Below are 11,103 nucleotides of genomic sequence, written 5' to 3'. Positions count from 1 at the left end.
GCTTCGACCTTCGAGGGATCGACGCGAATGCCAAATTTTGAAACTACAAATCCCAGCAATCGTCCCACTTCTGTGCAGAAGACACATTTGTGTGGGTTGAACCGTATACGATAATGCCTACACCTCATAAAAATTGCTCGTAAATGGACAAGGTGATCAGCTCGATGTAAGGAGTGAGCGGGCAAATCATCGAGATACGGTTGCACAATGTGCTTGATGTCATGAAATGCATAAGACATCGCCCTTTGAAAAGTGGCTCCGGCATTCTTAAGCCCAAAAGGTAATTTGCAATAAGCAAATGTCCCCCATGGACAAATGAAAGCCGTTTTTGGTTGATCGGCAGGTAGAATATTGATTTGGTTGTAACCGGAAAAACCGTCCATAAAGAAAAATATTTCACTGCCGGCACAATCATCAATTATTTGATCGATATAGGGTGTTGGATAGTTGTCCTTGGGACAAGCACGATTGATATCCCTATAGTCGATACATATTCTTATTGTTCCCTGTTTCTTGTTAACCGGAACAATGTTCGATACCCAATCCGTTAATGGGATCGGATAAATGAAACCTGCTTTCAACAGCTTCTCAACTTCTGCTTTAATTGCAGCCGCTTTCCGAGGGTGTATCTGACGCAGACGTTGCCGAATGGGTTTAGCGTCCGGGTAAGTCTTGATCTCATGAACAACAATGGAGGGATCAATTCCTGGCATTTCCTCATATGACCAGGCAAACACGTCGCAGAATTCTTGAAATAGGGCCTTGTATGTTTGAATTTCGTCATCTGAACACAAGGCACCTATATGAATGTGTTCAACAATTCCGGGCTTCACTGTAATGTCAATGGGAATAGTGCGAGAAATGTTTCCCAAATTCAGCTCTGAATCAGGATGTTTCATTGGACTCTGAGCGTCTTTGACATATTCAGCTGTAAAGATTGATGAGAAATCGTTTTCAAAACGATCATCCTCAGGTAAAAATGAAGATCTATGATGGAGATCTTCCCATGGTAAATCGTTTACACACAGGACTTCACAAAGTTGTTCGTCAGATGACACAACTTCGGGAAACGTTATTAGCCCCGAGGTTGACGTGAAAAGGGATTCCTCACGGACCACATTCATTTGGTCGATTTGGGTTGAATGCGGGTTGGTAAAAGACTGCACGGCTTCATAAGCAATTTCATATGGACTCAAAGGCATAGCAAAACCAGATATTCTGGGTTTGATACCCAGCGGAGTCGCCATTTTGTCATGCGGAAAGAGTCGATAGTGCGGACAAAACCGACCTCCCTAGAAGCAAAGGCTTTCTAGTGACAAATAAGACAAATAAACACTACCTTTCTCTAAACATGCATTTAGAATACAAGTAATCAGGTGATTTTAACATACCTTTAGTCCAACGCTTTGTAGTAGTCCAGCCTCGCCGATCTAGATGAGATCCTCCTTCTCTTCGAAACCTGCATTCACTAACAAGCCAAAAGATTAAATAGCACCTGATAAACTCATAAAACAATACATATCCATCATACAGACCAAGGAGTATATGAAACAAATCATGAATAACAATCTGTTGAGAAAAATGAGTTCATTTGTATTAAGTGGAAACAAAAGAAACCATTACAACCTGGGCCTTGGTGTTGTGAAGGTCCCTCCTAGGGTCCAGCAAGAGTTTTCCTTTACTTTGATCAGCTCACCCACTCTCAAATAAGGCTAGGAAAGGATGGGAATCTCTCCTCTCAAGCTTTACAAGGGAGTCCTAATTCCAGCAGCATCTACCCTTAGGAATGTTCAGCTTTCAACCTATCCTCCCTTTGGCCCAATGCCTATATTTATAGTTCTCTAGAGGAAGTTATTCATGTCCACCATCAAAGGGATAAGCCCCTCTTTGGATGGGATAGCTCCCCTTTTGATGGGATAAGTTCCTCTTTGGTAGGGATACATGAACCATCTGGAGGCGCTTCATACACGTCAAACAAGCTTCTAGAATGCTCTAGAAATGACCACAAGTAACTTTTTTGGAGTGAAACTTGCGCCTTTTGACCTTTACAGGAGTATGCACCCATTGCTTTACAGACAGAGCGTACAAGTACGCAGGTATTGTGAACTTGGAGTGCGTACACGCAGGTAAGGCTAAGAGAAACTGCGTACCCAGAGATATATAGATTTTTAATGACTTTCTCTCTTTCTTGGAGTTTGACATGGAGAGCAGAGGTATGAGGCTTGCCAAGGAGGATAGTATGACAATTGATGGAGCCATGCTAACTGTAAATAGTCATGGTGACAAATTTTAGTGTAACACGGGTTGTTGCCACAGTAGTGCTATGGATCCTGGGAAACTAGGTGTTCCACCACATCACTGGTGGGCATATGATGCTTTTTAAGAGTGTATTGGTAGGGACCTACTATGGGTGGGCCCAAATGATGTTGTTGTCTATGAAATGATAGCTGAGTCTATGTAAGAGACAGGGGAACTACGATTGTACATTTGGTATAGTGCTATGTGCTTTCTTCTTTGAGAGGATGCCCACCATCCGCCATCTTGTACAAATTTGGGATGGGGTCCCACAGGAGCCCAGGATGCACCGTTGGGGGTAGCTACTATGGAGAGGGGGAGGAGGGGGGTCGAGCGTGTGTTCTGACCCAAATTTTTCGCACACTGGGATCAAATGCCCCTTTACATAGACGATTATCCTTATAGTAGGATGAACTACCAGGGTGATCCTGACCTACCACTTCCACTCGGACAAGCATGGGGACCAGACGGTAAGTGTTAAGTTGTTATTTTTATGGTGCATTTCATATTTTTATCACATGTATATGGTACTGAGTGTAAAATATGTGGTATGCAGATATAGCACTGATAAAACTGGAAGGATATGGAGGTTGAGCTGCAGCACCAAGGGTTGTAGATCAGGGAACATCAATTTCACATTATGGTTCAGACTATAGTGCTATATGCACTGACCTACATTGTAGGTGTGATTTTCTCCTGACCAAAGTTTCTGAGCATGGGTGCCATGAGTTAGACGATCGGTACGCGGATGAGCGTACAGGCCTTCCCTCAGAGTGGTGAGGGATCATGTGATGCATGACGATGGCTAGTCAAGCAGTACGTGATCTACGAGTAGGTGGAGCAGAGCCTTTGGCATGGGATCCACCAGACAGTGACTGGGAGGGGGATATGTGGGTCCCTTTTTGTTTTGATTTTTATAACATGATGTGGGCATGTCGAATGGATTTAGAGTTATGGGATCCAAACACTTTTATTTTTTATTTGATACATAATATGATTATGCATGCCTTATATGCCGATTATGGTTCACCATGTGTTTTGTTTATGGTTGTCTTCTGCGGTATACATGTCATAAATTCCAATCCAAAATGTTATTTGCAATGGTGTCTACATAGTTACTTTAGGCTCTATCAACATGACTGAAAGTAATGGTTTCAAATTCACGTACCAATAGCTTGAGTCGTAGACATTTTCTAAATAGGACTTGGTTATGCACATGATAAACACCATTCAATTGCATGACAAGAAGCAAGGAATCTAAATGAACATGAAGACGAAGGATGTGATGATCAAGGGCATTGACTAACAAACCTATCACAACATTATATTTGGCCTGGATATTGGTGGCAGATCCAATGCACATGCCATTCAAATGGACTAATGTATGCAAGGGAGTGAAAATGGCCCAAGTTGTCGAGGTTATATTCCTGGAGAAGCAACTCGCACCGTTGGCATAACCGATATACAGTGTGGATGATGGATCCATTTGAAAGGTGCAAAAGACAACAAATGAGATGATGCAACCTACCTAACTGCATGTCAGAAATAAAGACATGCAAATCAATGGAATATTATGTTGTCTTAAGGGGTCCTGACCCAGGTTCAGAGTTAGTTGCGCCAACCAACAAAACCCTACACTACTCTCCCTTTCAGCAACAACCCATGTAGCATAGGCTGCAGTCTCACCCGAAGCAGTATGGGGGGATGTAAGAACCAAGTTTCTGCATCTAGAGACTAGTGTGATGTCTTCCAGCACCTTATATCTGCCTCCGCATAGATCGATAGACTTCTAGGGGTTTTTACTATAACTCTGATAAAGCAACCTTTAGACCGTCACAAAGGTCCATGATCAATCCTTGTGGACCCTTAATAGTCGATTTACCTACTTACGTCCATCAAAAAGAAATCCTAAATTGGCATTCATGCATATCTACTTAATTAATTAGAAAAGATAAGAGAAATCACTAGAAACTTCGCGGAAGTGATTAAACATTCATTGTGTACATTATTAAGAATGATTCAAGATAATCGTGTAGTATTCAATCAATATTTCATAAAAACAAGTCATTTATCAACAACATATAACACAAACAGATATGAACAAAAATAATCAATAATTATTTGGAAAACTGTCTTTGTTGATCTTCAATTTAGTGCTTAAAGACTCAAACTACCCTATGCACATAGTTGCAACGGTCCATTCACTCACCTGTGGACTCTACCGAGGTCTCTACACACTCAGCTGCAGAGCCTTCCTTTCTCTACCTAAGCACAGGAAGTAGAGCCTTCCTGCCTTAGCTCCTACCCAAGACTCTTCAATGAACCCAATTCTCTATCTTAGTTCCATCTAGTTACCTCTTCCTTTCGCTAAGACTCAACTATTTATAGACTTTTTCATACAATGCCATGGTCCATGGACCATGGGTGAATCTCAAAACTGACTCAAAACTTTACTTAAAACAAGGGGCTAAGCCCCTTTGACTTTTATTCATCTATGCACTTTGCATCCACAAATCATGGAGACTTTACATCTTTTACAAAATTTGTTACAAAAAACTGCTAATTAATTTCATTGTGCCCCTAGGGACCCCATCCCAACAGGCCCCCAACACAAATATCATGACTCAACCTTGAGTCACTCAACTGCTTGTTCTACTTTCTGGCAGAGTTCACTGAATGCTTTAATCAAGGCTTGTAGATCTGTTGTACTTTGTTCTACTACTTGATGCAACTCCTAGACCAGTTTCTCCATGGCTGGCCCCTCTATTGCTAGTTGTGTCATCCTCTGCATCTATTGCATCACCTTCAACTTCTCAATAATGCTCTGTGAGATCTGGTTGGCTTGTTGTGTCCAAGGCTCAAGTTGTGTGCTAAGCACAGACTTCTTCTTTTTCAATTCCTATATCTACAGCAATTTTACTTTACCTTCCTGTAGGTGTGCAAGACACTTGACTGGTGCCAACGTCTGTGTTGTTTTGTTGATTTCATCGTAGTATTGTTGTGCTTCCCTAAGTTCTGTGCTCAACTGTTGCAGCGTAGGATCCTCCTGCAATGTCTCCCATAGGCCTAGTGCCTGAGTGAAGAGATTTTCACACCCTTGAATGGTGACATATAGCCGAGCCATTGATTCTTTAATCACCACGTTCCTTTTCTCTCACACCTCTAGTGATGTGAGCGGCTGCAACTTCAATTGCAGCTCAACTATCTACATCTTGAGGTCCAAAGTCACCATATCGACCTTCTCCTTCGAAGCGCACATTGATGCATACAATTTCCTTACATTGGTTGAGGCCTCTACATCATCAGGAATACCCAACTTAGGTAGAGATTTGCAGGTCTGCTCAATTGTTGTGACCAGGTTTTGATGTTATGTGCACAACGCCTCCTGCTCCTTTAGGGCCTTAGTTTTTTTGACGAAAAGCTGCTAGTTATTGACTTTGAACTCACTGACAGTAGTGAGTGCACACTGTTCTCTAATCCTGAGCTCTTCCATGACCCCCTGATGTAGCGTATGTAGACACTCAAGTGGTAGTGGGGCAAGGTTCAACCCCCTGTCTTTAACTGAGTGAAGCACCACGCACTACTCATGCTTCTCCACGTAGATTGACCCTTTAGGTAAGGGAAAGACTATGATGTCTTGAGGCCAATCAATCATTCATACTGAACTCCTTCCCTTCGTTAGGTTGGCTTATGCACCGCTCTCCCATGGTGGTTTCACTGGGGGAGCAATACCATACCACATGGGTTCATATTGGGGGATATTTATTGAGGAAAAAATGACATAATATAATGGGGGATATATAGGAGGTAGAGGGTTTTTATATTGGCAGGTATACAAAATGAAGCCTAAGGTTAATGAAAAAACATAAAGGGGTATAAAAAATGTTAATGAAAAAATGGATACCTACAATATCTAGTGAAAGAAGGGGTTTTTAAATTGGGAAGGTATATTGGGTTCATATTGGTAGGGGATTAATTAATGTGATTTTTAGGGGTATTTTCCAATATGTAATCAAATTAAGGGTATTGTTTAATATGCCATGAACGCACGTGATATGTCAAAGATTCATTGAGTGAAGTCCCTGTGTGCTTTCCTTCCTAACATCTAATTTAATTATTTTCACCTGCATCTTCATCTCACACAAATCCTTTTGGACACCCCCAAGTGTCTGCATGTATTGCTGTTCAAATTGTTGCAACACCTCTGTCGTGGTGTCCCGAATTTTGCCACCAATATCATCGAGATTTCCCTCTATCAGCACCATGGGATCCACATGTATCTGCTTGTAAAACTTATGTTTTTTTCACTTCCCACTTTTCTGCTCTTGCATGCGCTTCTTCAAGATGAAAGGAGTGGTTTTCTCTTCATTGCCACCTCCTGCTTGCTCTGACAGTTCTTTCTCATCACTGTGGTGGGAAGCAGATTTTTCATTGTCCTCTGCATCCTTCTTCTCGTGCTCTAATTGTGCCTTTTTAGCGTGCTCCTTTTCCAGATGGGCCTTCTCTGCAGCTACCGTAGCAACCTCCTTCTTATTTTGTGTAGCCAAGGTGTGAACAGCTTGCTAAGCGGCGTCCTTCCGCTTCTGCACATCTAAGCTCTCTGCACCTGTGCTTGTTCTAGCATCTAAATTCGTAGGCATGCACCATTCCCATGGCAAAAGCCCTATGACTTCTTGAATATCTGTATCTGTCACCATATAAGGCAATGCGTGCCATTTCTACTTAGGGTCTTTCCGCACTTTGAACGAGACCCTATGAAAATTGGCTTTGAATTATGCATAAGCCGATAGTTGCGTGTACAAGGTGGGGGATAACATTGGCCATTGTTTAACTACCATGTGCGTGTCCATCTCCATCAACACCCAAAATATATTCATCTCCTTAACCTGCTCTGGATATTTTGAGGTCCATGGCGAGGCAAACCGCCCTGCCTCAAGAAATTCTTCTTTATGCGAAGGAAATTGGCTATCCTCAAGCAACCTCCAAGAAACCAAAACAATTGATAATAATAGCCAGGCATAATGAAATGGACTTCTCTCCTCTTGGGCCTCATGGAAGTTCACGAGGAGCTCCTGGCATAGATAGTTGGCCCAGTTGTACTAAACCCCCTTCACGCACTGCAATGCGAGTGAAATGACTGGCCCCGGAACTTCATCTGTGTGGCATCTTCTCATTACTTTTCTTGCTAGGATCTAGGCAACTAAATGCACTTCCGGGTCTGATATGGATGCATAGAATACCCTCGCGACTTTTTTATGAGCCCAAACTCCTTCTTCATCTTATCTGCCAATTATTTCTCTCTAGTTTTTCCTCCAAACTCTTTTGCAAGGTTTGTGCCTTTGTAAGGTAACTTAGTGATCCTGTAGATCGGCATGTCAGTGAGAGGGATAGGCTCCCCTATCCATAGGAACCCATCATGCACCAAGGTGAGGAGCTGGCGCACACAGACCATATTAATGGGGGTGTGGTGATAATGTTGCAGTAACAACATATTGAGAAACCCTAACTACTCAACACCACCCACCAACTTCATGGCCTCTAAAATTGTAACCCCTGTATCATCATACTACGTCTTCCTCATGTACTTGTGCATCGCCAAGTACGAAAACTTGATATGGTCCATGAGGTCCCAATATTCCATTTTAAGTAAAGGAATGTGCACCAGCCTAGGACCCTTGAACACCACTTTCTCAAGCAGCAAAGGTGTTAACACTGTAAATTTTCATGTATCAGGGTCCTTCATGACCTTAGATTTTCCCTTCTGTGGAGGGATATACTCAGGCAGTCTTGTCACAAGCTCCACTCTTTCAGAATCAATATCCTCAATTCCCTAGAATTCTTCCTCCTCTAAGTCCACTACCTTCTCTGGCTTCTTATCCTTTTCCTTCTTCGCCTATGTCTCAGTATGCTTCCTCCGTGATGCGCACACTAGCACCAGCTTCTTCAACTTTTCTTTCACGACTGGTTACTTTTCTTTCATTGCAAATTGTTTTTCTTTCACCGCAGTTTGTTTCGGCCTAAGCGAACTAGGTACGACGGGCACGGCAGGGATAGCCTCCATACTGGATATTTCTGGTGATGGCATGTCGAATACGACTTCTTCCAAACTAAGGGCCTCAGCGGGGTTAGTGGAAATCATTTTCTCAATGAATAACTGTGGGTCTTCTACAAAATAGTTCACAAACGGAGGGCATGACTAAAATTCCTCCTATAATGCTCAGATCATATGAAACAGATAGAAAAATTCACCAACAAGTCATAGAGCACAAAGTGTTCTCTATTGGACTAGCACACATAATTTATAGGGGTTTTTGAATTCAAATCCAACTGTTCCCCCCAAATTCTGATAATAAATTTTGTTTTGGCAGTATATCTTCAAACATTTTTTCCTTAATTTCCACCACCCTTCTCCACTTAATGTTGGGTAGCAGATCCCCCGCGTAACGGTTTTGGGGCTTAAAGTCCACAAGTTTGAATAAAAATATGGTAAAGGTTCCGCAAAGTGCACGAAGCGCGAATTGTAATGAGTCAAGTCAAAGGGTTTTCTGCCCGAAAATAATGTAAAATAATAGTAAGTGAGTCAGCTTGCCCATGTTCCGCTGACCATGGGAATGTGTAAATAGAGAGAGGCTCTAAGGGCAGAAAGTATCTTTTTGAAAAGATCTAATGTGTTATGGGTTTGTGAAGGTAATATTTGTTCTGAGTCTGTAAGTGCGAGTTGTAAGGGTTAGTAGATAGATAGAGGAGCTGTTGTTGTGTCTTAGTAGATAGATCTTCCCTGATCTCTTCGGCAATTGCTTCCTTGGTCGCCTCCTGCTGCAAAGCTACCTTTTGTCCCTGACACATCCTCTCCACCATCTTAGTGAGTCGTAGCTGGATTTCCTTCTTTCGCTATTGTGCTGCCATCCTTTCTAATGAAGCCAAGTCTGGGGTGTGCCACTACAGAGGCCATGCTGCCATTACCTCGTAAATTGCATCATCTGTTGCAATGAACAAAAGCTTTACTCATGTTTTTTTTGGATCGTTCCGTGCCCGGATATATAGGTTATGCATGTCTGGTTTGAACTCAGCCGCACTTTGCAAACTATTGCATACTATCGGGGATAACCACGGTCTGCGAGAGACCCATGTCCGGATAGTTGCCTCCATGAATATCCAAAACACCTTGATCTCACAAATCCTCGTGGTATCTTTCGTAGCCCAGAGCGAGTTATACTGCACTGCTTCAGGGAGTTGCCCTCAATGTCGGGAAATTAGCTGCCCTGCAACAACTCTCCTATAACCAGTGGGATTGTTAGGAGAAACCATGCGTAATGGAAAGTCTTACCTTGCTCCTAAGCTTCCCGACAATTCGTCAAAAATTCATCACAGAGAAACTGCACCCTGTTGAACTGAACCCCTTCTACACACTGCTCTGCGAGTGCAATGACAGTGGCTGGCACTTAGTCTGCGCGGCATTTTAACATAATTTTACCAACCAGTAACTGGGTGGTGATGTGAAACCCTTGGTCTTTGATGCTTGCTATTGCATACCCTCGCTTCCATTTTTCCAGTGTATATTTAACCTTCATGGCTTCTGCGAGACCCACATCGCTACTCATTCTGGCTATGTCTGCATGATCATTCCCTAGTAGGCAACTGGGAAATTTGGTGTACTAAATCGGCCATGATGGGAATCGGTTCCTCCAACCATAGATACCCATCATGTACTAGACATAGTAACTGTCAGATAACAAAAATGGTGATGGCCGCGTGGTGATAGTGGGGTATCCACCTTAGATTGAGTAATCCCGCCTTCTCCACACCCTATAACCACTTCCGCTGCAGTAATTTTTCTTTGGCCAACTGGGGGAACTTCTTGTTGTCCGCAAGATCCCAATATTCGAACTTGATACTCGGTATTCGACCCAGCGGCAGACCGTCAAACCTTATCTCATCTGGAAGAAGTGGGGTCTGGAGTGTACTCTTCGTGGCCTCCAAGTCCTTTGGTATCTTGGCTGCCCCTTTCCATGAAGAGATATATGGTGGTAGCAAAGGTATTTGGACAGCATCCTCCTCTTCCTCATCCTGTGCTTCAATCTGAGCGATCAGGGCTTGCAAATCTTCCTCATCCTCATCGATTTCAGTGGTGATTGCTTTGCCCTTTTCTGCCACTGATACTTTACTGAATCTCAGTGATACCTAGACTGGCCACATAGTTTTGTTGTCTTTTCGATGTTGTGGTGTCTGTGGGGACTTTGGAACCTCGGGGGTAGCAGCCACTTCTTCTGGCTCCTCCTGGGTCGGATACAGCTCTTCCGCAAATCGTGCTCAGGTTCTAGCCATGGTACTCATGGGAGGCTCGATAGCCAGGTATTCGCTGTTCTGTATTGGCTCAAATCTCAAATATCCCAGTGTTGTCCAAGGGTTTTTGTAGGAATGCGTGAATTTGAATTTAACCCTTCCCTCCACTTCCAATTCATTAATATCTTCTTGGCGGCAAATATTTTCATATCTAGCTCAGAACTCCTGTCATAATGACCCACCGTCTGCTCCTCTCTGCCGTAACTAAAACTTCTTGTCATGAATAGTGGTGTCATTGGTCACCTTCCAACCTTTCCACAGAGCAGCATAGCCCCTTTGGCTCAGCCATGATCTTGCTGACTGACTAGCCCTGCACAGAACCTTCTTCCCGCGCAGGCCTCCCGCGGACTTGTTTATAGTCCCGCTCCTCCTTTCATCTACTTGGAGTGCTAAGACTGTGCTTTCTACCGCTAGTCAGGTGGTGGCACCCCAGGTGCGAGATTTCAACTTCCTTGCTAGACCGGC

This window comes from Pinus tabuliformis, chromosome 6, assembly GCF_031772625.1.
Source record: "Pinus tabuliformis cultivar Carrire ecotype Pingquan chromosome 6, CPIR1, whole genome shotgun sequence".
Classification (NCBI taxonomy): Eukaryota; Viridiplantae; Streptophyta; class Pinopsida; order Pinales; family Pinaceae; genus Pinus; species Pinus tabuliformis.
The sequence above is the reverse complement of the archived record's forward strand: the minus strand, read 5'-3'. Positions refer to the sequence as shown.